The sequence below is a fragment of the Ursus americanus genome, chromosome 6, assembly GCF_024610735.1.
Source record: "Ursus americanus isolate L20-20 chromosome 6, mUrsAme1.1.p, whole genome shotgun sequence".
Taxonomy (NCBI): Eukaryota; Metazoa; Chordata; class Mammalia; order Carnivora; family Ursidae; genus Ursus; species Ursus americanus.
In genome coordinates this window covers 21,197,886-21,204,620 of record NC_142132.1, presented here as the reverse complement: position 1 = coordinate 21,204,620, position 6,735 = coordinate 21,197,886, and the positions used below count along the sequence as shown (strand labels likewise).

Below are 6,735 nucleotides of genomic sequence, written 5' to 3'. Positions count from 1 at the left end.
TATACTCCTTTACGGCCCAGTCTAGAATTGACATGAGTCTTTTGACTTTGAATTCTCTAGATTAGAAATGGACTCTAGGCTACTTAAGTTCCCCTTTCCAGCTTTATTGAGGTATAATTTACAAATAAAATTGTAAGATATTTAGAGCACGGTTGGGGTGCTGGCAGCACGTGGAGGGTGGATGTGTGGGTGCAGTGGTTGTGGGGAAGACAGCAGGTGCATCCCTGAGGCACCCACCTGTAGGACTCCCACTGCACAGGGTGACCCAACCCAGACCCCAGGAGCTGCCGTCCTCCCTCAGCTTAAGACAGGGTAGAAGTCCACATGTCTGGAGCAATCCCACTGGCCACTCCACCCTGACACTGCCCTGGCCATTCACAACCCCTCTTAGATGGAGGTCCTGGATGACTTCAGCAGTGAGTTCCCCCAGAGTGCGACCTCTGCCAGCTCATCTCCAAGGCAGACTTCAAGAGGCAGATGGCCATCTACATGGGGCAAGTGTTAACACTGCCTCTTCTGCAGCATAGACCACCACAACACTGCACTGGTCCAGAGGGTAGTACACAAGGGCAGGCAGGCCAGGCAAAGTTCTTCTGTGCAGTCCAGAGGGACCTGAATTGTTGCAACAGCATAGGTGCCCTGGAGATGCACCAGCACCTGGAACAGCTGAAGAGGAGCATCTACTGCATGCACCTCTACTCCCAGGATGTCAAGAGGAAGAGAAGAAAAAAACTGTAGAAACCAGAACCCATCCTCTTGCAAGACAGGTCAACCTCCCCATGCCTGCCACCCACCCTGCTGCCACCTCCACAGCACTGCCATCAGCTGCTGTCACCATGGCCTCCATGATGGCCCCGTCACCCCCTATCCACAGTGTGCCTAGGGTCTTTGGCCCCTTCCCCCTGCCGCCTAGCAGGTCTATGGTGAAGTTTGGAAGTTGTAAGGTCTGAAGTGAAATTAAACTGGGCTGGCCTGCCATTGAACCCAAAAAGCCAGATGGTAGATTTGACCCCCCTTGGTCCTCAACTCAGGAGGCTTCATTTCTCATACCTGGATGGAAACAGTGAGCACAGGCTCCATTACCCTGGCTCACCAGCTCCTGGGCCTGTAGTGGTTCCCCCAATACTAAGAAGATGCCACCTCCTCATGTGAAGACCTCCATCTTCACCCCAACAGTCTTGCTCAAGTTCTAGCCTGTGCTGAGACCCAAGGATGACTCTGAGAAAGACCCTAGCAGCACAGAGTCTGTGCCCCACAAAACAGGCCCTTAACTTCTTTCCTATAGACCATGGCTAGGGAAATGAATAAAATCCCCATGGAGGTGTCTTACTTTTGCTGGGCTCCTTAGAGTCTGGCCAGTCACTTGGGCCTCCCTCACCTTGGAGAGGTTGTCAGGGTAGTGCAGTCTTGGGGCCCCCTTGGCCTGAGCCTCAGTACAGTAATTGGTCAGGTCAGCACTACTGTGAAGTCCCCTTGCTTGTGTTCACTCTCACATGGGAATTGGCTATGGTACTTTGAAAAGAGAAATGAGTGGTGAGACAGTGCTGCCCTTCCCTACAGTGATTCTGTGGCCCCTTTGGGCCTCACTTGACCACAATGAGTTGCAAGTCTATCATTTTGTGCTACACCTGGCCCCTAAACTCAAGCCTTATCTAGATGCTGATTTAGAAACGGTGATCTATTCCCTCCCTGGAGGGAAAGAAGCTGTTATGTGAGTCTCCAACTTGGCATCTCCCTAAGGAGGTTCAGAGATGTGACTCTCGTTGTTACCTCATACACCAATCTTAGGATCAAAACTGCGTGTGAGACATGAGTCCTCACAAAATGCTTGATGGCTGTTGGACATTAGCAGATATTTGTTGAACCCTTGTGTATGCCACACATTGTGCTTGGGACTGGAGATAATAAACCAAGTGGTTGGGATCCCTGCTCTCAAGGAGCTTAAAAATGAAATGAAATGAAATGAAATGAAATGAAATGAAATGAAATGAAATTGTAAGATGTATACATCGTGAAAGAATTTCTCCCACTTAGTTAACGTTTCTATCACCTCATATATTTGTATATTATATATATTTGTATGTGTTTTAGATATATTTATATAACTATATTATATTACATATAATTTATATACATTTTAAAATTTTATATATATATATGCATTTAAGTTTTACTTTCTTGGCAAATTTCAGTTACACAATATAGTGTTATCAACTATAGTTTTTAGGTTATGCATTGTATCCTCAGACTTTACAGCTGAAAGTTTTTTACCTTTTACAAACCTCTCCCGCTGTCCCCCATTTACTTAAGTTCAGATCAAAGATCTTGAGAAATTTTCTCTTTACAAAGACCACACTGAGCCCCTTATTCAAGGGAGGACTAAGGCATCTGTGAATTTTCATAATTGCAATTATGCTCTCATGAATTAGTTGGACAACTTCTCCTTCACTGATAAAGTTTGAGGATTTAGCATCCACAGGATTTTTAATTGAACATGTTAATAAAAATACATTTAGGAGTTTAAGAATTTTATGACATTTGGATATTTTCTCATTTATTTGTCTTCCAGATACTTCCTGTAGTTTTGGGTTTAATTCTATCTACCCTGGTGAATTGCATTATATATTCTTATTGTCGGATGTGACAAAACTGGATTTAAATAAGAATATGAAGTCATCTGAAAACACTTAAGGTTAAAGCAACATTTTAAACACCCCTTTATTAGGTTTTAGAATATTGCTGAGTTTTTTTTAATCTGTCTCCAGCAGATTTGGTATGGTTTTATGATTAATTATATTTGCTATGTTTCATGATTCAGTGAAATTGTAATAACGTTTTAGATGCACTATCATTTATCACCCAAGCAGAGAGGCACCTCTTTCTTTCTGTAGTTTGCACTTTATCAATTTAATATAAAACCTAACCTGATAATCTTTCAACTTCAAATATCTTGGGATATGAAGTGGAACTCAAATCATCTAAGCTTTCAATATGGGGATATATTACCCACACTAAAAATAGAATACTTCATGTGATAAATTATTATTGTTTGCTGATTGGTAAATGTATTTAATTAAAAAAAAAGTTTTGCTAACTTTACGGAAATGATTAAATTTAATGTAAAATGGTGTCTCTACCATAAATCTATTTATTTATTTATTTATTTATTTATTTGACCTAGATGATTACATATTTCCTTCTGGTATTTTTTCCCCCTTACATATTTAATGTGAACCTATTCAGCAAGTGTCATAGTTAAATATGCTAATTTAATACACATGGAACAGCTAGAGAAAATTCAAGATGATTATGTAATATGTAAACATGTTTTCTAAATTAAGTACCAAATGTGTGGCCCAAACACTAGTTGCACCAAGTCTTTCTTTTTTTTTTTTTTAATATTTTATTTATTTGACAGAGAGACAGCCAGCGAGAGAGGGAACACAAGCAGGGGGAGTGGGAGAGGAAGAAGCAGGCTCCCAGTAGAGGAGCCTGACGTGGGGCTTGATCCCAGAATGCTAGGATCACGCCCTGAGCCGAAGGCAGACACTTAACAGCAGAGCCACCCAGGTGCCCCTAGTTGCACCAGGTCTTGATCTGAGCACCAATTTCAGGGTTCTTAACCTAAGGTTATTGTAGGCTTCAGTGAAGTTGTATGCATATATCTATATTATATATACGTACTCTTTCTTCTGTTAAATGTTCATAGCGCTCATATAATCTCATGGGGGTCCATAACCCATTCATCTGAGCTCTACTGACATAAAACTTTCTCCACTGATAAAATTGAAAACAACGGATTTTATTTTTCCTCAATTTCATTTCAGCTCTCAGATTCTGATCATTCATCTTGCATGTACAAACTAACCTATCTCCCTCCCTCCCTTCCTTTCCTTCTTCCTTCCTTAGATAATGTAGTCAACTCCCCATTTATAGATGACAATAAGCTCCACTGAGAAGTAGCAACTTTCCAGAATTTGTGTGGTTTTTTACACCCTTGCCTGCATGCTGGATGTTAGGGTGTTTTGCAATCATGTTTTACCAAAGGGAGATTTTATATACAGTTGTTGGAATGGAATAGTGAGAGTATTGGAATGGAATAGTGAGAGTGAAAACCCACAACAGGTGAGGGTCATGGCTGCAGATTTGACACGGGCAATGCATTCACTAAGCCAGAGGAAGAATTTTGCCTTTTTAACAAAGTTAAGGACTAGAAAAACTGTAAGGATCCAGGGAATGGGGTTAAAAATTGTAGATTAGTAGAAATGATCAAATTGTTGAGGGTCAAGGCAGAAAACAGGACAGAGCAATTGCTTGGAAGAGGTAGTATGGCATGGTGTCCCAGGATTCATACAAATAGACAGTGTTAAGATGCATGGGACAGTCAGCTGTTTAAAGGGCAAAGCAGCAAGCCCAAATCTCTTCCATCCTGCTTCCCACACATAACTTTCTCTTTCTGCAACCACAGATTCAAAAACTTCTTAGGAACAGGAAGCTTCTGGAATGAACTAGCATTTGGAGGGCAATTGTGACCTTGGTGATAAAGAAGCTATGGCCTATCATAATAAACAGAAGAAATGAAATTGAACATTCAAGTCAAGAGCTCACATGGCGATCACTGAGCATCAGTTCAAAGCCTAGCCCCTCCTACCTACACAGTAGCCAAGAGTGGGGCATGTGTCTGAGTGATCTAGTCTTTGCCTCCCTGTGAGGTATCTCCCTCCTGGAAGGGCTCTTGTAGCATTCAAGAGCTTCTCACCACCTGGATACCTGAGATACGGAAAGATAAGTTCCCAGAAGCTTTTTTGGGGCAAATATCCACCACCCTAAGTTTAAATAGATAGCCTGAGGTAATTAGGTAAATGGAAAGAGTGGTGTGGAGAAGAGGACATGGAATTTTGGAGGCCAAATGACATTAAGTCAATTCAGTAATTTCATCACTAAACAGTTTCCCTATATGACAAAAATGCAGATAAGCATATATTGGATTCGGTTCAGAATTTAATTAGATTATTTATGTGGCAGAACTTTGTAAAGCTCTTACAAATGTTAGATCACTTACGTATTTGAAAGATAAATATCTGTCCCAGGGACTTGAAAGGCCCAGAGACCATTTGGAGGTTCAGCTTGCATACAGTAAATAGATCCTTGCTCAAGTGGGGCACGGTGGGAATCTTTCCCTTTGCTACTGGTCCTTACAGAGCAGCTGGAATAGCCAAGCATACTGAGCCAGCTCCCAGCATGAGACACGTTGTAGCTCCTCCAGGGCTGACCCTTTCTCTAAGGGGAGATTTTCTAGTGAAGTGTTTCTACTGTAGTTTCTCTGGGTAGGAGGGATTGAGGTCAGGATGGAGACAAGGCTAAATCCAGCATGGTTCAGCAGCTACTAAGCCTGATGGTGGAAGAAACATTTCACCTTCCACCCTCCTATCTTGAGTGGAGGAAACAACTTAGCTTCTTTGAGGAAAAAAAGTACCTACTGTCAGAAATGTCAGCATCAACAGGGGTCCCTCTGAGCAGCATGATGTGCCGGAGAGAGATCTGGACTTGGAGGTAGGAGATATGGTTTGCAGGCTGGAGCCTCCATTAACTTACCTTAGGAACTTCGGGAGCTCCTTTGGCCTCTGTTATTCCGTCTGTAAAAATGGCATATAAAAATCTGCTCTGTTTTTCTAATGACCTGTTATGTAGTTTATGCAAAAAGCTTTTAAAAGCCAAGATGTTACAGAGAGGTAGGCATGTCTCCCACCCTTATATTGTTTCTATTGTGATGGAGATCCCCCTCTATTTATTAGACACTAGAATACACCTACTTCTAATGCAAAAAACAGCATTGCAGAAATATGATCCCTCAAGTTGTGCCTTGGGGGTGATGTGTGCGCGTTGAGAGAGTGCTTTTTAGAAGTAGGTAGACTTGGGTTTAAATATGGGTTATCATTTACTTGCTAGGTAATCTTGAATGATTTTCTTAAACTGCCTGGAATTCAGTTCCTTCACCTATAAAAGGGTCATAAGGATGCCAAAATTGACATCTCAGAATTTATGCAGGGTGGAGAACGTACGCTCAACCTCTACACAATACCTGGTCAATAGTAGATTCTCATTAACTGTTAATTTCATCGCACCGCTCTATTCAGTGTTAAACTAGATCCTATCAGTGGTGTGAATATCAGGCTCTTTATCAGTCACTTGGCTTCTTCTGCTGTTCCTTGAGTTTTTGACCTGAATAAGGTACGTAAGTTTCACACGGACACTTTAAGGAACAATCAAGAAAATAAATAAATAACACATTAAATAACACATTAATGTGTTCAAGTGAGAGAGCAGTAATTTCCTTGTGAGGATTCCCTTCCCCTTAGATTTAGGAAAAAATTAAAATGTATATAGTAACAAGCACATGTGCAATAGGAAATATAAAAGGAAGATTGGTAATGGAAATATATGTGTATATATATTTTTTTTTTCTTCTGCGTAATGTTACCTTCAATACATTCTGTTTTTGTTAAGCCTGTCTCCTTCTTCACAAAACGATGCAGTTCAGTACAAGTCCCTTTCCAGCACTGACATTTCCTTGTTTGATGTTGTTCTGACCATATTACTGCATCTTTGCCTTGCATTAATTGATCGCTAAAAGAGGAAGTTTGGATTGATTGCTGGGAGCCGGCAGGAGGCAAAGTTCATATGGCAACATGAATGAATGGCCACATTTCCGGCCTCACTCTGTCCCTCTGAAAC

General features: G+C 41.4%; 1 pseudogene; it reads left to right on the top strand.

Moving 5' to 3' along the window:
- Window positions 1-391: 391 nt before the first annotated feature.
- On the top strand, window positions 392-1,271 carry LOC148109768 (uncharacterized; annotated as a pseudogene).
- The last annotated feature ends 5,464 nt before the right edge of the window (window positions 1,272-6,735 follow it).